Consider the following 24,185-nt stretch of genomic DNA (forward strand, 5'->3'; position numbering starts at 1 on the left):
GGTACACTTTGAGTTTGAGAGAACTGCACACAGATTCACTGTTTAGTCACTCATAGGTGGGACGTTAACCTAATAAAACACAGCTTTATTTGCTGAATGGAAAAAGTAACACTAAACTAAACTCACAGAGAAACACACAAAGAATAACACAGCCTTTAGAAACAAGGATGAACACAACAGACAGAAGCAAACAGAGGGCTTCAACACACAACACAATGATGAGGGAACAGAAAACACACAGGGAACACAGCTGAGGCCAATTAGACACAACGAGACCAGGGAAACAAGATGAAACACACTGAACGAGAATGCAAGACTTTCACAATAAAACAGGAAACAAAGAAACACAATACTGACAAGTGAGCTTGACAGGGGGGTGGAGGAAAGGCAAACGAGAGAACGAAAGAGGAGACAAGAGAGACACGACGGGCTGGGGAAACACAATGGAACACAAGGACTCACACAAACGCACATTAACACAGACACACACACAGATACACAGAGGGAATCTAATAATCAAGGAACTAAACAGGAAATAAAAGAAACACAAAACAGCATAACTAAGACTGTAAATGAACCAGAACATAAACCATAATACAAAATATCACCAAAACACAGAAACCCACAGTGTTGGGTCAAAAGGACCCAGAACCATCACAGTACTTTTCTTTGCTCTTCACTGTTTGAGTGCAGACAGACTCCACATTAAACTCTGACAGCATTTTCCCTGCTGCTGCTGTCAGACCTGTTATTCACTCACTGCTTCCAGATGTTTCTGTTGAAGGTTTTACTTATCAATGAGAGTTAAAAGCACTTACATGGTGACTACCAATAAAAATGAGTGTGCTTCACTGTCAGGGCTGCAATGATTCATCCAGTAAATCGAATGACTTGATAATAAAAATATTTGTTTGATGCTTTGCATTGAGGCCCATTGTTGAATTTACAGGGAAACAATAACCTCAGATCAAATGTGCAAACCACTACAGTATGGAGCCTTGTTAGGAATAATACACAAATAATAATAATGACAATAATAATAATAATAATAATAATAATAATAATAATAATAATAATAATAATAAAGTCAACTTAAGTGATTGTTTTTGACTGAACATCATATATAATGCATCAAAGAGTAAAATCAGGTTAAGTGCATAATCAGCATTTGGAGGAGCTCCTTATCCTGCTACCAGAGGTGGAGGTTTGTGCATTTATATTAACAATGCTTGGTGCATGAACTCCACTACTACTGAGAGTCACTGCTCACCTAATGCGGAGTGTTTAATGGTCAAATGCAGACCTTATTATCTCCCCAGAGAACTTACTTCGATCATACTCACTGCCGTGTATATACCCCCCGACGCTAATGCTAGGTTGGCCATGAAAGAACTTTCTGCAGCCATTAACAAACACCAGAATAAACACCCCGAGGCTGCTTTTATTGTTGCTGGCGACTTCAACCACACCAACTTAAAGACAGTCCTCCCCAGATTCCACCAACATGTCTCCTGCCACACCAGAGGAGACAAGACTTTAGACCATGTGTATTCCAACCTGGCTGGAGCCTACAAAGCCACACCCCTCCCCCACATTGGACAATCGGACCATCTCTCCCTGTTCCTCACACCTAGGTATTCACCACTCATCCAACGTGTGAAACCTGCTGTGAGGACAATTAAAGTGTGGCCAGAGGGGACAGAGGCAGTGCTCCAGGACAGATTTAAAAACACAGAGTGGAATATGTTCACCCACACAGACCTGGACCAGTACGCCTCATCTGTACTAGATTACATCTCCGAAACCACAGACAGTGTCACCACCCAGAAATCCAGAAATTAAAGTGTTTATATTTATACATTTAATCCTTACTTTCTGCTCCTGTCACCTCTGTTTACCTCTGACAACAAGAACATTTATTAGTGCTCAGTTAGTTTATTAGAGCTCAGTCTGGGGGGAGTTATTTTTTCTCCTCGTCTTTCCTCATGTTGTGCATTTTCCATTGTCATACCTCTCTGACCTGTCTTCCCCATGTGATGTTTGTGTAATGCATAGGTGTCAAACTCTGGCCGGCGGGCCACATTTGGCCCGCAGACTAATTACATTTGGCCCGCGAAGCCATACCAAATTACTATTAGAGCTGGCCTACTGGTATTATACAGCTAATATATATATTGCTTAGTATTAAGCTTTGCTTGTTCCATATTCAGTTTTCCAGCAAAACTTATTTGAGTCCATAAGAAAAGATTCATTCTTATATCTGGAGGAAGATTTTTTTTTTCAATAAATATTAATGTTAGCCCGCGACTTTGTTCCAGTTTTGAATTTTGGCCCACTGTGTATTTGAGTTTGACACCCCTGGTGTAATGTATGTATGGTCCGAAGGGTAAGATGGCGCTGGCATGGCATCAATCAATCAATTAGCTTTGGTAAATTATGAACAGACATCAGCGCGGTCACCTATACTGTCCTTTAGTGCTGGAGTAGCAGGAACACCAGTTAATCTGAAACCTGTTTTTCTCTCTGAAACAGAGTGACAGCAGGCTGAGTCAAAGACAGAAACCTTATTTAAACACCAAACATTCACCGGCTTCACTTCCTGATCCAGGATTCAAAGAGGATGTTGAACTTACTCTGCTTCATCTTCTCTTGAACGTCTTCACTCTGCAGCTCTCTGCTGTCTGGACCAGGTCTGTGTAGAAACAGAAAATCCTCTGCTTCTTCTCCGTCATCAGTCCTCTGTGTCTGCAGCCTGAAGTCACACTAAACACTTCACACCAGCAAAGACTCTGAAGCTCACAGGTCAAAGCTCAGCTGCTGCACCTTATGTGATATTAATTTGATCAATAATTAACCTGCAGCAGGTTTCTGCTCCAACACTCTAAACAACCCTGAGAACGAATAAGATAATGTGGGTGTGTCTGCAAAATTCAATAGATAAGCATTAAACACTTCACACCAGCAATGAGTCTGAAGCTCTCAGGTCAAAGGTCAGCTGCCGCACTGTATATAACAATTCAACAGTAGACAGTGTATTGGAATTTCTTTTATTTATGTATTAATCACATTATTTTATTGTATGATGCCTTGGTGCTACTATGCTGTCCTCGCCCTGAGTCTCTTAGTTTCACCAGCTAGACAGCGAGATAACGATGCTCCAATAACCAGACTTATTTTCCTTTTTGCGCTGATTTATTGAAGAATGGCCTCTGACCATTGCCTTCTCTTTGACCATCGTAAAACTGAAAGTACAAAATACCGTATTAGCTAACTAACATTGTAAACTAGCTTCTTACACTCTTACTGCAAGCTAACAAGATAAAACTTTCAAATGTACAAATTATCGTACCATTTTTACACAAAACAAAAGATAATAATTATTTTATCGACACTCATACTTACAGACATATCTTGTCCAAGGCAACAACATTTTAAGGTCCGTATCAGCTTAGAACGATAACATTACGGTATCACTTTCCGCCATCTTTTATTTCTTCTTCACGTTCTCATTTTTTCCTTTCCCAAAGTAACCGAACCCAAAGCAGCCACTAGAGGGAGCTCTAGGCTAGTTTACAACTATAATATCCCATTTAAGTTATAAAAGGCAGAACACTCCCCGCCTGGTACAATATAATTGTGCCACTAGAACAAACTTTTCTAATAAACATTTTGAACAGTTTAGGGCTATTTCAAACACTTATTTATCACTTGATAAAAGCAAAACCATATCAGTGATGGGTCTCAAAAACACTTTTTCATTTCCATGTTTCACAGTCTTTACTTCTGCTTTTCGAACCTTATTGTCCTTGCTCTCAAATGTTCTTACAACTTTTCCCATGGACCAGTCATTTCTGTGTGCGAGAGCATCTTTTAATAACACAACATCACCAACTTTTATGTTTGTTTTATCATCAGTCCATTTTCTCCTTTGCTGTAGTGTTGAAAGATATTCACTTTTCCACTGTTTCCAAAAAGAGTCTGCCAAACACTGTACTTGCTTCCATTGCTTTGAGTAGAGGTCTGGCGGTCCAAAGCTTCCTGTTGGTGCAGATAATGCATTGACCTTTTGTGTAAGGAGCATTGCTGGAGTGAGAAGGTTTGGTTTGTCTGGATCTGTTGAGACTGGTACAAGTGGTCTTGCATTCATTATTGCCATTACTTCTGCCATGAATGTACTTAACACTTCATGCGTTAGTTGGACATGTACGGCTTTCAACAGAATACCATCTAGGATGCGCCTTGCTACTCCAATAAGTCTCTCCCACGAGCCACCCATGTGTGACGAGTGTGGGGGATTAAACAGCCATGTGCATCCTTTCTCTTGCAGGTATGAGTTTAGTTCTGTGTCCTTGTGATCAATTTGCAACTCATTGCATGCTCCAACAAAATTTGTACCTCTATCAGATCTGAGTATTTGAGCAGGTCCACGGATGCAGAAAAATCTCCTTAGCGCATTGATGAAGCTGGATGTTGACATTGTTTCAATGAGCTCAATGTGCACAGCTCTCGTGGACATGCAGGTGAAAAGCACAGCCCAGCGTTTACTGTCTGCACTCCCTCCTCTGGTGCGACGTGTGGTGACCGTCCAGGGTCCAAAGACATCCAGTCCTACACTAGTGAACGGTGGCATTGGTGTCAGCCTGTCCACAGGTAAATCTGCCATCTTTTGGGTCTGAAGTCGTCCTCGAAGCTTTCGACAAAGAACACACTTGTAAATAACAGAAGAGACGAGCCGTTTACTGCCAATAACCCAAAATCCAGCACCTCTGAGCGCTCCTTCTGTTAGGTGACGCCCCTGATGCGCTACCTTCTCATGATAGTATCTAATAAGAAGGATGGCTATATGATGAGCATTTGGGATAATGAGTGGATGTTTCTCATCTTTTGTTAGGTTAGCAGGTGCCAATCGACCTCCTAGTCTGAGGAGCCCATCTTCATCAATAACTGGATTTAACCTTTGAAGACAGCTTTGTTTTGGAAGTGGCAGATTTTCTTTTATGCATCTGTACTCTTCTTTGAATGTTTCACTTTGTACTGTGTGAATGATGAACTTTGCTGCTTTAGACACTTCATCTGTGGTGTTAGTTTCACTGAAACACTTCCAGCCTCTACCTTCTGTGTTTGTTTTCTTGAATGATACTGCCACACGCTTTAGTGATGCAATAGTGTGACACAATCTCATCCAATGAGAGAATCTTTCAAAATGGCATGGCTCTAGCTGTGTTACTGAGGCTTTGGTAACAAAACTTGTTATATCAGGTCTGATCTCTGCATCTGTGTCAGGATCGATCAGTGTGAAACGATCACAGTGAGACTTCTCCATGTCGTGTTGTGTCAAAAAGGAAGGACCACTAAACCAGTTTGTAGAAGCCAATGCAGAAGCTGCAATTGGTCTAGTGGCTGTGTCTGCTGGATTGTCACTAGTGGCTATGTAAAACCACTGTGCTGGATGTGTAGTCTTTCTGATTCTAATCACTCGGTTAGCCACGTAAGTGTAGAACCTCTTTGTGTTGTTGTGTATGTAACCAAGAACAATTTTACTGTCTGTGAAAAATCTGACAGTGTCTACTTCAATGTCAATCTCATCTCTAATGAGTTCGTACATCTCTACAGCTAACACTGCTGCACATAACTCCAATCTAGGAACAGTGTGGGCGGGTCTTGGGGCTACTTTGGACTTGCCCATGATGAAACCTGTGTGCCACTGACCTTCACCATCAATAGCTCTCAGATATGCCACTGCTCCTATGGCCATGGTGGAGGCATCTGAAAATATGCACAGTTCTTTTTTCACAGCAATGGCCTGGGAGGACGAGAGGTAGCACCTCGGTATCTGAAGCCGCTCAAGATCCTTCAATGAGCTTCTCCATCTGCTCCATTCATCTTCTCTTTCTGCAGGAAGTGATTCATCCCAGTCCTTTTGCTTTGAGGTCAATTCACGGAGAAGAGCTTTTCCCTGCATTGTGATGGGTGACACGAAACCCAGCGGGTCATACAGACTGTTAACAGTGGCCAAGACACCTCTCCTGGTGAACGGCTTTTGTTCGGTGGTGACGTGAAAGGTAAAACAGTCCTCTTTAAGATTCCACAGTACCCCCAAGCTCCTTTGCAGGGGTATGTCGTCCAACTCTAAATCCAAGTCTTTTAGATCCTTGGCTCTCTCGGCAGCAGGAAACGCTTCCACTACTTTGTGGTCATTAGAGGCTATTTTATGTAGCCTTAAGTTTGACTGTGCCAGCATCTTTTGAGCGCTTGTGAGTGTCTCAACAGCTTCTTCCACTGTTGCTGTGGATGCGAGACCATCATCAACGTAAAAATGTCTCATTACAAACTGCTTTGCATCATGTCCGTGCTTTTCTTCTCCCTCGACTGCAGCACGCCTCATACAATAAATAGCCACAGCTGGGGAAGGGCTATTCCCAAAAACATGAACCCTCATTCTATAGTCACAAATACCTTGGTCGGGATCATTGTCTTTATACCAAAGGAATCTCAGATAATCCCTATGATCCTCTCTCACTTCAAAACAATAAAACATTTGTTGCACATCAGCTGAAAATGCTACAGGCTCTTTCCTAAAACGCATAAGGACACCTAGTAGTGTGTTATTTAGGTCAGGTCCACTTAATAAGACTTTGTTAAGGGACTGTCCTTCAAATTCTGCACTTGAGTCAAAGACTACTCTCAGCTGATTAGGTTTTTGTGGGTGGTACACACCGAAGGATGGCAAGTACCAGTGTTCTTTGTTTGAGTCCAAAGGTGGAGCGACTTCTGCATGGTCATTGTCCAGAATGTTTTGAATGAATTCGATATATTGTCTTTTCATTTCAGGGTTCCGGTCCAATGTCTTTCTGAGAGATTGGAGGCGCTTGAATGCTTGCTCTCTGTTACTCGGAAGCTCTGGTCTTGGAGAGCGGAATGGCAAAGGCGCCACCCAGCTGTTACATTCATTTTGATACACCTCCTTCTCCATGATGTCAATGAAGTCTTTGTCCTCTACTGACAGTGCTGGTTTGTCATCATCTTTTGTCCTGTCAAAAACAGTTTCTCCCAGTTGATTGGTGTTTGTGTTTCCCCTGTCCTTTTTGGGGTTAGGTGTGGTGTTTAACTGGTGTTTGATTTGAAACGTGTTAGGACATGGGCAGAGGTAAGAAGCACGGCCATTCTGAAGAATATGTGTTTTGAGAACACTCACACTAGGGGGCTTATGCGTCTTCCCCATGCAGGCTTCTCCAACTATAACCCAGCCTAAATCCAAACGCTGCGCGTAAGGTGTATTGTGTGGCCCATTGATTCTCTCTCTGACTTTGTGTACCTGTATAATGTCTCTTCCCAAAAGCAACAGAATAGGTACTTGTTCTTCTACAGGAGGTACTTTTTCAGCTATCTTCTGTAAGTGTGAGAACTTCATGGACACTTGTGGAGAGGGAATCTCTCTCCTGTCGTCTGGAATCATGTCACATTCAATCAGGTTTGGGAGTGGGAGCTTTACTTTACCATCCATTGACTCAATCATGAAGTTTACTGCTGTTCTGCCGACATTATCTGACAGTCCTGAGCATGTTCTGAGCTTGTAAGTCTCGGAGCGTGTCTTAATATTAAAGAGCTCAAAAAACTGCGACTTAGCTAGTGACTTGTTACTTTGTTCATCAAGCACTGCATACATCTTTCTAGCCTGTTCTTTTTCGCCTTCTGGATAGACTAACACAGGACTTATTTTTGAGCATGAATGTGGGCTATCTTCATCACCACAGACTTCTGTGCATTTGGAAACAACTGAGGCATTTGCATTATCCTGTGTCTCCCCGCCATCATCTTTATCAGCTCCAGAGCTCTCAGCTGGAGCAGGGGGTGGACCTGGATGTAGCACTGCTAAATGCCTGTCGCTACCACAGTCCATGCATTTTATTTGAGCCCTGCAGTCCCTTGCTAAATGTTGAGTAGAGCCACAGCATTCAAAACAGATTCTGTTCTCTTTTAAAAATGACTTGCGCTCATCTATGGGCTTTGCTCTAAAACTCTTGCACCTTTTAAGAGGGTGAGGCTTCTTATGGATTGGGCATACCTTGTCAGGGCTTTCTATAGGCTTGCTGTAACTATTTTGAGGTGAACTAGTGTCTGTAGGAATGTCCGTTTTGTGTACACTAATCACTTGCCTGTTACTGCCTCTGAAGCTTTTCTCCTTCTTGAAGCTTGTGTCGGCAGGAGGTGTGATGACAAAGCTTGGGTCGTTTCTTATTTTGGCTTGTTGTCTTACAAACTTTGAAAAGACACTGAAAGGGGGGAAAACAACTTTATGTTCTTCTTTGTACTTTGCTCCTGTTGCAATCCATTTTTCCTGCAGTCCATATGGTAACTTTTCCACAATGGGGTTGACTCCGCGAGCTGTGTCCAAATATGAGAGGCCTGGTAGATATCCTCCATCTTTTGCACATTCTATTTCCTGCAGAACGTCACCCAGCTCTCTTAACTTTGTGTTGTCTCTGTTGTTTAGTTTGGGAAACTGTTCAATCTTTTTTAACAGTGCATTTTCTACCACTTCTGGAGATCCATAACATTCCTCGAGTCTTTGCCACACAAGGTTGAGAGCTGCAGCTGGATTAAAGACATGGACTGCTCGAATTCTTTTGGCCTGGTGACCAGACTCAACTCCAAGCCATTTGACCATTAAATCTAGCTCCTCTTGAGCTGTAACGTGCAAGTCTTTAATAGCACTTTGAAATGATGCCTTCCACGCCCAGTAGTTTTCTGGGTGGTCATCAAACTGCAAAAGTCCAGTACTTAACATTTCCCTCCGTGTCAGGTACCTTGTAATATCCTGGACACCCTGTGTCTCTGTTGATGTTTGAAGAGTGTTGTACGGATAAGGTTTGGGGGAATCCAGTCTCTCTCTCTGTTGTGTTTGGAGTTCCACTTTAACATTAGCCTTTTGAGCACTGTGTGAGCAGTCATTGTCTATATCTGCATTCATAGCCATTTCGCATTGTTCACGTGCAGCTTTGTGACAGGCAAGTGGATCTACTTTTAATTTGAATCCTTCAAGGCAAATATCTGAGTGTTTTTGTACATACTCTGCTGTGCGTTGCTTTGGACTGGCGGGTGGTCCCACCAATGGATAGCGCAGTTCACTTTTTGAGAGTCCCTCCTCCTCTTCTTCATAAACTGCAACCTCTGCTTCTGCAACTGCAACAGCCTTTTGACAGCTCAAAACATGTAAATTACCCTCAAGTTCAGTTTTTTGTTTCATTATAGCTGCTTCTCTTTCTGAATACGCCAGCTGTGCACGTGCAGCCTCTGCTTTTGCTCGTGCTTTAAGTGCTGCAGAACTTGTGGATGAACGCTTGGACGTGCGCGAGCGTCTAGACTCCGCCTGTGTGTCTGCGTTGCTTGCATTATCCTTGTTCTCCATATCCTCTGCGTTGTGCACTTGTTTTGTTTCTCTTTGGTCTGGTGTTTCTTCCTCTTCTGGAAGATCCAGTTGATATTGCTTTCCTGACCGTAGACTCATAACTGATGTGCTGAAAATAGCTCCTCGTGGTTGTGCCCGCTGCGCTAATGTCTTTTTACTATGCTGTCCTCGCCCTGAGTCTCTTAGTTTCACCAGCTAGACAGCGAGATAACGATGCTCCAATAACCAGACTTATTTTCCTTTTTGCGCTGATTTATTGAAGAATGGCCTCTGACCATTGCCTTCTCTTTGACCATCGTAAAACTGAAAGTACAAAATACCGTATTAGCTAACTAACATTGTAAACTAGCTTCTTACACTCTTACTGCAAGCTAACAAGATAAAACTTTCAAATGTACAAATTATCGTACCATTTTTACACAAAACAAAAGATAATAATTATTTTATCGACACTCATACTTACAGACATATCTTGTCCAAGGCAACAACATTTTAAGGTCCGTATCAGCTTAGAACGATAACATTACGGTATCACTTTCCGCCATCTTTTATTTCTTCTTCACGTTCTCATTTTTTCCTTTCCCAAAGTAACCGAACCCAAAGCAGCCACTAGAGGGAGCTCTAGGCTAGTTTACAACTATAATATCCCATTTAAGTTATAAAAGGCAGAACAGCTACTAAATTTTAACATGTCTCACACTCATACAGTTAGACAGATGGTGGGGGTCTAGTAAGGAAGTTGGGGGAAGCAGACGACTCCACAGGAAGAGTCTTTTGTCTCTTCGAGGACTCTGGGAGGTAGCAAGGGAGTGTGAAGCTTAAGGTGTGAAACAGCTGTGTACTGCCTTTTGTTTCTGAAGGAGGTATTTAACTGAGAGCCATGCTAGGCTGGTGAGACTCTGCTGCCTGTCTGCCCTGCGATCATGCAGGCTCTTGACAAGCTGGGTTTTTCTTTGCGTTTGATTAAAGAATGTTAGCTACCGCTCACCGCTCATCTTCAGGCTTTGTTTAATGGAAAACTTCCACAACAACAGCCTGACTGTGGGCGTCTCTGCAGCCATAAACAGTTTAAACATTAAACACTGAACCACAAAACTGAGTGGCTGAGCTTCAGTCAATGCTGGGTTGTTGGGGGACACAGTCAGTAACTGCAGCACTCCAAGGCGAATCTGTTCTCAAAGTGTTGGTCACCAAGGACCACAGGAAGGATTCAGTGCATGGGAGCTCTGGGAAATCGTCAAGGAAGGAAATAACACACCGTGGACTGTTTGCACTGCTTGTTCTATATTTGACTGTAAATAAGCTCATTGTTGCCAACTCATAAGGTCCTGCAATTGGGTCCTGCTTTCCAAAACATGACAACATGACAACAATCATGACAAAGAGGTATGGTTGTGGTCTGAAATTTAAACTCATCAGCATGAATGGGCATGAATATCGTAGTAATTTGGAGTTTTTAATGATTTCTTTACATTTTTCTTTTTCCAGGGTGGAATTATTATACCCCATCTTTAATGAATTTAAAAAGAAGAAACAAAATTAAGCAGCTGAAGGTTGTAGAAATGTAAAGTTATAATGGTCCAAAATAACTACAATATTAGGCTAGAAAATGACAGTGTGAAGTTTCTGTAACACTAAATTAAATAAGTTTGTGAAATGAAACAAATCTACATACTAAAGTTACACAAAAGTCTTCCAGCCTAAATGACCACATACATGTCATTTGGCCTTACTCTCTGAATATTTAGGACCTTCACTGGGACAAACATTAATCTAGTTTTAATACTGAAGACATGGTTATTATTACGTAACAGCAGTGTCGGAAAAATGTTGACTATGTTTCCTCATCTCTGCTTCTGTCATAACTAATCTGACCACTTAGTAGTAATTAGCATTAGGTGTCTCTGTAGTTTACCAGTGTTGGCTACCATGCAGTAGCACATTTAGGAAAATGACTCAAAGAAGGTAGGTTATTAAATCTGTACAAGCGGGTTTAGTTGTACGAGAAACTTACCTAACAGATCACTTTTAGTGTCAACTTCCCATTATGTACTTTTTTTGTCCTTGGGGTTTTCCACAGTTTCAACAGCTTCATTCACAACCAAATTTACAAGTTAGTGATCTTCTTCAGCCCTTGGTTACACAATGGTGCACATTGAAATGCCTTACAGACACCAATAATCTCTGGTATACAGTCACGTGAAACTATTTCTATTACTGGACATCATGTCACCTTCGTGTGCATGTGTGCATGCCTATGTTCCTCCTACACTGATAAAAATGAAATTGCCGTCTATAAAAACAAAGGTGCTCTGTGCTCCACTGCTCTGCTGGGGCCTTACTCTGTGAAGCAGCCATGTTTTCTCTTGATACGCTGGCTTCTTCTTCTTCCCTCTGTCCAAAAACATATGTGATAAGCAGTGTTGGGACTAACGCGTTATTAAGTAACGCGTTACAGTAACTACGTTATTATTGTGGTAACGAGCACGGTAACTAGTTATTATGCCAAAATCAGGAACGCATTACTCGTTACTGGGATTTAGATAGGGTCGTTACTCGTTACTTCGTGTGGTGGCTATCGCGGAGCTTCCACAGATTCAGTAACATTAGCAAGTGGTGGAGGCCAGCAGGTGGATGAAGGAAAAGGGACACAGAAGGAAAAGAGACCCGAGGCGGCCGCCGGTCCAAGTGTGAACTGAACTTCAGGTAAGAAGTTATGACCTGCAGTCTCTCTGGGTCAGATATGAACCAAGTTTAGGTGGAGTTTATTTTCGTCATGCTGACTTTTTCCGTACTGCATGCTAGCTAGCATGACAGAGTTTCAATACAGCTGGGTGGTGCTATGAAGTTAATGATGTTGAACTTTATTTTGTTCATAAGTTATTAGAGTTGCCAACCGTCCCGTCTGGTATTCAGAGAAAATATTACGCGTTTCTTATTGAGGTGAAAAGGAACAGTTTGTCCCGTAATTAAATTATTCTGTGTCTTTGCTGCACAGCTGCCTCTTCTTCTTTCATTCTCCCCTCCCTCTCCCGTTTCTACTTCAGTCATGAAAACTGATCAATGATCAGCTGATCGGCTCTCTTGTTTGTTTATCGCTCACTTTGCGCCGAAACAGGAAACCAGCGGATGTCGCGCTAAACAACAGGAGCACGTTTAAGCTTGATCAGCTGTTGTTAGAATTTATTTAATATTAATTTCTAGTATCAGCTGATGTTTGCTGGAGCCACAGCTGCAAAAAAGCTGCTGGTCATGATATGGTTTGGTTATCTGGTGAGAGGGAAACATGAAGATGAAACCAGGAGATGTCCTTACTGGATCATCAGAGCTGTGATGGAGAAACTGTCATGATACAGCTGTGTGGCAGGCAGGAGAGGACCCAAACGCAAACTCACGGAGACAAAACGTAAACTCAAAAACACAGCTTTAATGCTGGCAAAAGGTGAAACACAAAAACAGTACTAAACTAAACTGGGAAAGCTAAACATAAAGTAAACCAGGAACCACGGGGAGAATCACACACAGCATGAGGGAGATCGCGACGCCGAGCAGAGGGAGACACAGACAGAAATACACAGAGGGTTAACGAGGAAAGTGGGAACACACGGGGAACACAGGTGACACTGATAATCATAACGAGACAGGGCGGGGTGAACTGAACATGACATGTACAGGCGTGAGAGTCACAAAGTAAACAGGAAGTGCACAGAGGTTCAGACAGGAGGAGAGAGAGCACGGGGAAAACACAGACATAACGGGCAGGGGAAACATGGAATAAAACATAAGGAGAGACGAGGGCTCACAGATACACAGATGGGCACACAGGGGGTAAAAGCCATGAAGGGAAAACACTTAGGGAACAACACAGCAGGGCAACTCAGGAAACATGGCCTAAATAAGGAACATAATACAAACATACAAGAAAACTAAGAACACTGGGCCAACATGGCCCAGGACCATGACAGTACCCCCCCTCAAGGGCTGGCTCCCGACAGCCCAAACCCGAGAAACAAAACAAAACAGAAAACACCCCACCCAGGGCGGGAGGCGGGGGACCAGGACGGAGGGACCAGAACGGGAAAAAAAACAAAACAAACAACAGAAGACACAGGAGCACATGACCACAGTCCAAATAAAGTTCAGGGGGCCGACCCAGAGCCCACAGGCACAAGAGTTCATGGGTCACACGGTCGGGGGGCCGACCAGGTGGGTGGCACAGGCGACAGAGCTGGTCCGGAGGCCGGCCGCACGGAAGGCAGCGGCGGCGAGGGGGACGACGGAGCAGTTCAGGGGGCCGGCCGAGCGGAAGGCAGCGGCGGCGCATCAGTGTCAGGCGCACTGGCTGAGACCCGGTGGACACAGGACCAGACGAGGACGAAGACTCGGAGGCCGGACCAGACGAGGACGAAGCTGCAGAGGCCGGACCAGACGAGGGCGAAGCTGCAGAGGCCGGACCAGACGAGGGCGGAGCTGCAGAGGCCGGACCAGACGAGGGCGATGCTGAAGCCGGACCAGGCGTGGACGAGGCTGCCGGTGAAGCAGCTGGTGGCTGGCCGGGCTGACCTGAGCCGCCAGCGGAGACGAGGAGCGGCTGGAGAGGTTCCCCTGAGCCGCCAGCGGAGACGAGGAGCGGCTGGAGAGGTTCCCCTGAACCCCCAGCGCAGACGAGGAGGTGCTGGCCGGGCTGAGCAGAGCCGCCAGCGGAGACGAGGAGCGGCTGGAGGGGTTCTCCCGAACCCCCAGCGGAGACGAGGAGCGGCTGGAGGGGTTCTCCCGAACCCCCAGCGGAGACAGATGCAGAGCCAGCAGGCGCAGAGACTTCTGGCTGAGGGGACGCTAACTGTAGCTGCACAGGGCACGCAGTCGGCTTAGGATGCAACGGCTGGGGCTGTGCAGGGCAAACAGTCTGTCCGAAGTTTGTCAGCACCACGCAGTCCTCAGCTGGCGGAGAAAGCTCACAAAGGCTTCCAGCTGAGATTGGCATTGTCTGAATGGGTTGCTGAGCGATTAACTGAGCTAATGACTGTGCTGAGGCCAGAAGTGCAAGTTGTAGTTGTGGTTGTAGTGATGGTGGAACAGCAGGTAGTTGAACTGGTGACTGAACAGGTGACTGACTCTTGGCTGCTCTCCTCAGAGGTACAGGGATGGGTGCTGGGCCTGGCCGAACACCAGCCATCCCCACCCGAGAAACAGATACGGGTGTAGGGACGAGCTGGGCTCTGGCTGCCTTTACCCTGGGGGCCGGTGTAGGTGCAGGAGCTAGCTGGACCTCTGTCGCTCCCACCCGAGGAACTGAGACGGGTGCAGGAGTCGGCAGGGTCACAGCTGACCTCACCCGGGGAACCGGAACAGGAGCAGGCAAAGGCTGGGTGTCCATCAACCCCACCCGAGGAGCAGGTACGGGTGCCGGGATGAACGGAGCCTTTGCCAGACTGGGGACAGAAGCAGGGACCAGCTGGACCTCAGCCACCCTCTCCCGAGGAACTGATACGGGAACAAGGGAAAGCTGGGCCTGCGCTGTCCTGGTTACAGGAACTGGAGGTGGAGAGCGAAGCACAGGAACAGTAACAGTCACTGGGTGAACTAAGTTGGAGCCAAACACAGTGTCAGCAAACAGAGACTTATGGTGGGCTGGTTCTAGCAACTCTGCTGTACTTAAGTTGTCCGTGTCATAATTAGCAGTTTTGGAAAGAGTGAGTTTAGGTACAGCCACAGGTACAGGAGAACTCACACAAGCAGCGTCAGGATAATCTGGACGTGAGACAACACTACATACAGACGTACAGGATGTAGTCCGAGACATAGTGCACACAGAGTCCATGAAACCTGGCCAAAAAGCATGGCGCAAAGAGTTAAACTGACATGAGTGTGGAACAGAAAATTTAACCTGTGCAAATAGTTCTGCAGTGCTCAAACCAAAATCATTTGCCAGTCTATGTATAGCAGATGAAATCCTGCGGCTCTTAACCTTAGCAGGCCTTGCATACACAGTTTCAAGGAGTCCACGAGGAAAAACAGAAACAGTCTCTTGCTTAGCAGGCACGAGAGAAGGTGAGTTTACACAGGTAGCGTCCGAGTTAGCACTTTCAAGTTGTGGCGCAGGAAAAACCACAGCCTGAGAAACTGAAGGAGCAACACTGGGAGTCACAGATACAAGAGCTGGTGATACTGATGGTGTGTGGCTGAGCTCAGACTGGGAAACCTCAGAATCCAAAGGCTGAGTAAAACAGTTCTGCGGGTCTACAATACTGGTAGCAGTATGTAGGAGAGTCTGGTGTGAAATAACAATCTTAGGTTCAGCTAACTCTACAGGTGACACAGTCATATCAGCTAAATCAAAGAAAATACTGTGAGCATTTCCCAAATCAGAGGGCTCAAAAACACAAAGGTTACTAGCGAGAGCAACCGGTGAATGATCTGACACTGAGGTGCCTCGCTGTATAGTGTCTCTGGAGTCCAAACACACAGTGACGGGGTTATCCGATTCAGGAAACACAATGACGGGCGAAACAGAGTTACTCACAGTGGTGGAAAAGTCATGAAGTCCGGGATCAGAAAACTTGGGGTGTGAGTGTGACGCACAGTCACTCTCTCCCACGGGTGCAGCCCGCTCAACAGTACTGGCGCGACGGCGACGTGAACGCCGTTTTCGCCGAGAAGGGGGAGGAGATGAGCCGGGCCGCGAATCCTCCAGCGAACCGGGCTGAACATCCTCCGACTCTTCATACTGGAGCGGCTGCTCCGGGCGGATGCCTACTGTGGAGACGAGGAAGTCCTGGATGTGGGGGCGGAGCACACCGAATAGCCACGGGAGTCCGGACACCATCCGCTGTAGACGGACGGCTACGGTCTCCCGGTATTCATCCTCTAGCGGCGCCTCCCACTCCTGACAGTGATATTCCACCGTGTAAATTAGATCCTCACGGAGCTCAGCGGAGGGGTTGTGAGCTGCTGGGTCCATGTCGTGTTCGCGATCTTCTGTCATGATACAGCTGTGTGGCAGGCAGGAGAGGACCCAAACGCAAACTCACAGAGACAAAACGTAAACTCAAAAACACAGCTTTAATGCTGGCAAAAGGTGAAACACAAAAACAGTACTAAACTAAACTGGGAAAGCTAAACATAAAGTAAACCAGGAACCACGGGGAGAATCACACACAGCATGAGGGAGATCGCGACGCCGAGCAGAGGGAGACACAGACAGAAATACACAGAGGGTTAACGAGGAAAGTGGGAACACACGGGGAACACAGGTGACACTGATAATCATAACGAGACAGGGCGGGGTGAACTGAACATGACATGTACAGGCGTGAGAGTCACAAAGTAAACAGGAAGTGCACAGAGGTTCAGACAGGAGGAGAGAGAGCACGGGGAAAACACAGACATAACGGGCTGGGGAAACATGAAACAACCACAAAGGGAGACGAGGGCTCATAAATACACAGAGGGCACACAGGGGGGGGAGAGAGAGCACGGGGAGAACTTAGACATAACGGGCAGGGGAAACATGGAATAAAACATAAGGAGAGACGAGGGCTCACAGATACACAGATGGGCACACAGGGGGTAAAAGCCATGAAGGGAAAACACTTAGGGAACAACACAGCAGGGCAACTCAGGAAACATGGCCTAAATAAGGAACATAATACAAACATACAAGAAAACTAAGAACACTGGGCCAACATGGCCCAGGACCATGACAGAAACAGGTTTACCTTTTAGGTGACATGAATGAGTTGAAGGGAAGTTATGAACTGTTTCTGAGAGACAAATAACCCCAGGATCCTTTTTTAGGTAGCTGACAGCTGGTAACTGTGCAGGTGCGGATCTCAAAGTGTTGCCAGGGGGCATGTAGGGCATTAACAGGGAGAGGTGGGCTCAAAGAAATACTTTTCTTTTTATTCTCATTTAAAATGTCTAGCTTTTAAAAAATAATTATCTGAATCTTACAACAAACGATTGATAGATTGATGCATATATACCATCAAAACAGTGTACATCACTGTCACAACAGCGTTTATTTTCATTCAAAGGCTTTATGATTTTTCCTATAATGGTGGGCCAGTCTCTAGTCAAAATGCCCGGGCCAATTTTCTGTCCCAGTCCAGCCCTGTATGCAGCTCATCTGCAGTCTGGTGTTACCTACATCTTCCTATTCAGAAGGCAGAATTTCCGAGTTCTGAGTACAATCGAAAGCACCACGACTGCAGTTTTTGTGTTGGATGTAAAAGGCGCACATGACGCTGTGACGTAGGCTAGAATCATGGCAGCAGTCAATGACGGTCCAGGCGTGGGATTTCTCTCGTGGAAATATGCCCATTATCTTTTCCTTTCTATTGGTAGGTGGCACAGTGCACTTGTGGCAAGTAAGCAAGCTAGAAGACTGGCAAAGTTATGGAAGAAACACATTAACAAGAGAATTCTGAGTAAAACCAAAGTTACTTTCCCTAGTAACTAGTTACTTTGAAAGTAACGAGTAACTTGAAGTAACTGAGTTACTTTTGAGAGAAGTAACTAGTAATGTAACTAAGTTACTATTTTAAAGTAACTTACCCAACACTGGTGATAAGTTAACTGGCTATTCTAAGTCGCCTGTGGTTGTGAATGTGAGTATGAATGGTTATCTCTGTGTTTGCCCTGTGATAGACTGGTGACCTGTCCATGTTTTTCCCAAACTTTTCCCCTGGATGGAGAAATATTAACACTTTATATTAAGAATGCAAATCATATAGTTACGTCATGCTGAAGTCATGCAAGACTGCATGAATTAATGACAAACATATCAAGAATTCCTATTGGTATTCTTAACAAAATGTCCGGTCACTGCTGGGATAAGGAGGTTGTCTGTTGAAAGTGACCTGGGTGAACTGAAATGTTCAGTCCTTTGGAATCTTTGGACTCCAAGATTCTTTCAATCAAAGCTATTGTGTTTTTCTGAAATCTGCAGACTGTAAAACAATGGAGTCTTGGCACACCCGATTCATAAGAGCGATTTTTTCTAATCTGTTTGTGCACTTTATTCAGACTCAGAGTTAACATACGTGCTATTGCTGCGGAAAACATGTGAAGGGATTTTCCTTTCCAAACACATTCTGTCAATAAAGATCTAACAGAATCAATCATGACATCGTTAATGATAAAATGTTCTCAAATATTTGCAGTGATTTAAGTTAAAAATAAACACATTAAGGAGGGATCCTTGTCAGATGCCCTGGGGCGCACTTACATAAGCGAGGCTGCCATATCGCGCCATCGGCCCTTCTGGCCAACACCGGTAGGTGAAGTGTCTCGCCCAAGGACACAACAACCGAGACTGTCCGAGCCGGGCCTCGAACCGGCAACCTTCCGATTACAAGACGAACTGCCAACTCTTGAGCCACGATCGCCTCGTGTTTAATTTGGCCACCAGAGGGGAGTAAAACATAATTACAAGATATTCTGCTACTGGGCATATATCTATATTGGTCATTTCATCAAGTCCCATCTAGTATATAATGTTAAAAAATGTAAATAAGATGGAATTCACAGCTGGAAATTGTAAATTATTTCTGAGCAGTAGAATATTAATTATCTATATAAATTAAGAAGCTCTAATTTGAAAATGCTGAGAATTTTGACTTAGACTTTTTGACCACATGAGAACTAAAATGAACAAGAAATATATAATTATTACAACTAAAACGTAAAAATGATTCATGATGTATCAGGATTTTGCCTCTATATGATCTTATGACCTGTACACTAAATTTGGATTTGACCTAACTAGTAACAGGAAATTTGCAACGCTGAAAGCATGGTTACATCTTTTAAGCTGCAGCTCACAAAGCTCAGCTGCTGCCCCCAGTTATGAGTTTAAATAAATCGTTAATCCTGATCTTTTCCCTCTCAGCACTTTCACTTGGCCTTGGGCTGTTTCGACTGAGCTATACAGTATGTTTCAAATGTTGTAAATAACCAAAGTCTTGAACTGGGAGTGAATTGGTTGTATTATTGGTTTGTTTGTTGGTGATATATTTCCATGTAGATGAATGAAGACAGATTCATTCTTACCTTTTCCAAATGACTGTGAGGTCCAGCACGTCTGTGCTTTTCTGCCTCTTCCTGCGATCACCCCAGTGATTTTCCCTCGGTCTGAAATCTCACCTGATCTTGTGTAATTGTGAGTCATCTGGCAGCTAACCACTCTTACTAGACTGTATCACATCATCTCAACAAGAACTGAGACGTGTTAAGTAGTTAAGTTTCATGCAGATCGTATACAGGGAGTGCAGAATTATTAGGCAAATGAGCATTTTGTCCACATCATCCTCTTCATGCATGTTGTCTTACTCCAAGCTGTATAGGCTCGAAAGCCTACTACCAATTAAGCATATTAGGTGATGTGCATTTCTGTAATGAGAAGGGGTGTGGTCTAATGACATCAACACCCTATATCAGGTGTCCATAATTATTAGGCAACGTCCTTTCCTTTGGCAAAATGGGTCAAAAGAAGGACTTGACAGGCTCAGAAAAGTCAAAAATAGTGAGATATCTTGCAGAGGGATGCAGCAGTCTCAAAATTGCAAAGCTTCTGAAGCGTGAAGAAGCGTGTGGAAAAACCAAGGCGCAAAATAACTGCCCATGAACTGAGAAAAGTCAAGCGTGCAGCTGCCAAGATGCCACTTGCCACCAGTTTGGCCATATTTCAGAGCTGCAACATCACTGGAGTGCCCAAAAGCACAAGGTGTGCAATACTCAGAGACATGGCCAAGGTAAGAAAGGCTGAAAGACGACCACCACTGAACAAGACACACAAGCTGAAACGTCAAGACTGGGCCAAGAAATATCTCAAGACTGATTTTTCTAAGGTTTTATGGACTGATGACATGAGAGTGAGTCTTGATGGGCCAGATGGATGGGCCCGTGGCTGGATTGGTAAAGGGCAGAGAGCTCCAGTCCCACTCAGACGCCAGCAAGGTGGAGGTGGAGTACTGGTTTGGGCTGGTATCATCAAAGATGAGCTTGTGGGGCCTTTTCGGGTTGAGGATGGAGTCAAGCTCAACTCCCAGTCCTACTGCCAGTTTCTGGAAGACACCTTCTTCAAGCAGTGGTACAGGAAGAAGTCTGCATCCTTCAAGAAAAACATGATTTCCATGCAGGACAATGCTCCATCACACGCGTCCAAGTACTCCACAGCGTGGCTGCAAGAAAGGGTATAAAAGAAGAAAAACTAATGACATGGCCTCCTTGTTCACCTGATCTGAACCCCATTGAGAACCTGTGGTCCATCATCAAATGTGAGATTTACAAGGAGGGAAAACAGTACACCTCTCTGAACAGTGTCTGGGAGGCTGTGGTTGCTGCTGCACGCAATGTTGATGGTGAACAGATCAAAACACTGACAGAATCCATGGATGGCAGGCTTTTGAGTGTCCTTGCAAAGAAAGGTGGCTATATTGGTCGCTGATTCGTTTTTGTTTTGTTTTTCAATGTCAGAAATGTATATTTGTGAATGTGGAGATGTTATATTGGTTTCACTGGTAAAAATAAATAACTGAAATGGGTATATATTTGTTTTTTGTTAAGTTGCCTAATAATTCTGCACAGTAATAGTCACCTGCACACACAGATATCCCCCTAAAATAGCTAAAACTAAAAACAAACTAAAAATTACTTCCAAAAACATTCAGCTTTGATATTAATGAGTTTTTTGGGTTCATTGAGAACATGGTTGTTGTTCAATAATAAAATTATTCCTCAAAAATACAACTTGCCTAATAATTCTGCACTCGCTGTATGATTTAATTATGTTCATTTGAGAAACATGTTTTCTTCAAACTCCTGTAAATGTAACAGGCATCCAGTTTCTCTTTTTTGAGTGAGTGATTAAGAACAAACAGATGGTTCTATATGGAAACACTGATTGTTCTTCAGTCCATCGTCTGATTAACCTGACGTTCATATTTCTGAGTGGAACTAAATGATTCCTCCATCATTTCTCTTCTCTCTGTATTCAAGTGCAACATTTGGACTTCTGTTGTTTCTGTTTGATAACTTTAAGTATTAAAAAACAAACCCAGTCTTCCACGTGTCACTTTACACCTGATCCCAGTGATATTTCATTCATTTCTGATAAAGTCCAATGGTGTTCCTTTATCTGTGCTTAGAGAATTAAAGGCAAACAGTGTTCTGTAAACTTCATTTATAACTTTAATTCTGTGCCAGTAGCTCCTTAATATGACTTTAGTTTGATCAACCTGCAGCAGGTTTCTGCTCAGACTCTGCCACACACACATGTTCTGACCCTGCTGATTCCTGCAGGTCATTTAAAGGAGAGCAGCCTGTGAGTTTGAAGAAAAAAGAACATTTCGGGTCAGATTTACTAACGTCTGCAGCAGCACAAAGACTTCTTTAGATGGTAAAAAGCTGATGGATTTACTGACGAGGCTCAGAGTCAGTTTGGGACTGAAAGCTGTGGACACGAGGATTTTTGTGTCCTTATGTGTTTGTAAGAGTTTCACTTTCAGGAGGAGAAGATTTAAACGAGTCACACAAATGTGAACTACAATGTCTGTGACACACAATTTATGCAAACTGCAGTAAATCTGACCTGAAGAAATCCAGTCTTCTGCCTGTTGTGGTTGTGACAGCTGCTCGTAGGAGAGTTTGTTTGTAGGAGGTGGAGATGTTCTCAGATCAAGTGCGTAATCGTCTCTTTGTGTAGACGCTAAAAGCTGTGAGCCAAAACTCTCTGCTCTGAAACTCTTCACTCAGTCCTCACGCTGAGAGTTTAGAGGCTGAACTTCTTGTTCCTCCATAACACTTTTCATGAAACAGCAGAAATGAGCTTCTGTTTCTCAGCAGTGCGCCCACAGAGAACCGATCCTGCTCAGTCTGAACAAATCAAAGTGAAACGTCAGTGAAAACACAGCTGCTGATCAAACTGTGTCAGATTAATGCCTCAATGTTTCACTGTGAGGTTAAAAAATACATAAAAATGATTTAAAGAAGTAGGAGGCAGATTTTCACAATAAGAGCACCTTGTTTTTAATTCAGTTAATGTCAAACTGTCATCAACACCTCTGTGTTGTCTCCGTCTCTGAGCAGATTCATGCATTACTTGTTTCATCTTGTTCTCTCCATAAAGTTCACAAGATGCTCAGTTGAACTTTCCCTCCTCCGAGGTAAACTTTTATTAAACTCTTAATAAACTGTCATGAGTCTCCGCTTCTCACCGTCCGGTGTTACACTCTCAAGACTCCGGGTGGAACACACATGTAAATGCAATTCCCATTGCTACATCCCTTTTCTTTTACAAAGACAATGAACTATTCATAAGTTGAGAACTCAATTTGCAACTGGAACAAAACTTAGACATGACATTTCTTTGTTAGACACAATTTTCTTCAAAAATAAAAATTCTTTCTTCCACTTACTTTTTTAGCTTTCTTTCTATTTTCCTTTAGTATTACTTTTATTCATTTTTTCCGTTTTGTTTCTCATTTCCTTATTATTATTATTTTCTTCCAAACAAGTAAACAGATCACAAAGCCATAACTCAAAATATTATCACAGATGTTTTGCTCTGTTCTCTAACCAGTAAACAAATCACAACATATAACTCAAAATGTCGTCACAGATTTTTTTTTTCTTTTGTCTTTCCTCTGACAAGTAAACAAATTACAGCGTATAACTCACAGATTACCCCTTAATTGCATACATAGTCCTTCAAATATCCAGGTTGTTGTACTACCCGTCCTGACCTGGTAGTGCTGTTTTGTGTGTTCTCTTTCCTCTTTGTCGGCACAGTAATGTTCTGCCCCTCAGGCTGGAGATGTGCTGACATGTCTTTTTTGACCTCCGCAGCTCGCCTCAGATGGCGACGATTCCTTCTGAGGACTCTGCCGTTGTCCAACTCCACATCATAGGATCTGTTTCCCAGAGTGTTACACACTCTAGCCTTGGTCCATAAGTTGTGTGGTTCAAAAGGTTGGACTCGCACCAAGTCCCCTGGGTTTAATGTGTCCATGTCCTTCGCTGTCTTGTTGTAGTACTTTGTTTGTCTCTCTCTGTTTTTCATCAGTGCTAACTTGTTGTCAGTCACTGTGGGTTGCAACAATCTGTCTCCTATTGGGAGGAGTGTCCTCGTCCTCCTGCTTAACAGTCTCTGTGCAGGGCTGGTAGTTAAACCTTGTGTTGGGGTGTTTCTGTGGTCCAATAAGGCCAAATATGGATCCTGTCCAGCCAATTTCGCCTTTTTCATGAGTCGTTTGGCAGTTTTAACGGCAGACTCAGCTTTGCCGTTGCTCTGCGGATAGCCAGGTGATGAGGTATGGTGTCGAAATTCCCATTTCCGGCTGAAGTTGGCAAACTCTGTCGAGCTGTACTGGGGCCCGTTGTCAGAAAAAACAATATTTGGGATTCCCTGACGTGCAAAATGAGCCTTTAGTTTCCTAATCACAGTACTTGACTTGGTATCAGGTAGATAATCTATCTCCCAAAAGTTGGAGTAATAATCAACAGTTATTAGGTAGTCCCTACGCTCAAAGTTGAATAAATCTGTCCCAACTTTGGTCCATGGTCTAGTGGTCGGCTCGTGTGGTTTTAGTGTCTCTTTCTGTTGTTTTGCATCCACAGACCGACATATGTCACATGTAGCGATGTACTTTTTTATGTGGTCGTTCATACCATGCCAGTAGACACAGTCTCTAGCTCTCCTGAGGCACCCTTCTGTGCCGATGTGTGTTGAGTGAATTCGCTGGGTTATATCTGCCTGCAGTGCTTCTGGAATCAC

At 44.0% G+C, this 24,185-nt stretch overlaps 1 protein-coding gene and 2 long non-coding RNA genes across 3 annotated transcripts in view; all 3 read right to left on the bottom strand.

Annotated features, from left to right (window-relative positions):
- The window catches only part of LOC145425217 (uncharacterized), a 300,454-nt gene that overhangs the window by 35,128 nt on the left and 241,141 nt on the right, over positions 1 to 24,185 (bottom strand). The gene's annotated exons all lie outside the window — the stretch shown is intronic.
- The window catches only part of LOC113011591 (uncharacterized), a 207,167-nt gene that overhangs the window by 16,572 nt on the left and 166,410 nt on the right, over positions 1 to 24,185 (bottom strand). The gene's annotated exons all lie outside the window — the stretch shown is intronic.
- On the bottom strand, positions 9,644 to 9,985 carry LOC145426052 (uncharacterized). Its single transcript, XR_013906826.1, has 2 exons — positions 9,873 to 9,985; positions 9,644 to 9,712 (listed from the first exon to the last, which is right to left on the bottom strand). It is a non-coding gene; the product is annotated as an uncharacterized LOC145426052 (long non-coding RNA).

Source organism: Astatotilapia calliptera, chromosome 3 (genome assembly GCF_964374335.1).
Source record: "Astatotilapia calliptera chromosome 3, fAstCal68.1, whole genome shotgun sequence".
Classification (NCBI taxonomy): domain Eukaryota; kingdom Metazoa; phylum Chordata; class Actinopteri; order Cichliformes; family Cichlidae; genus Astatotilapia; species Astatotilapia calliptera.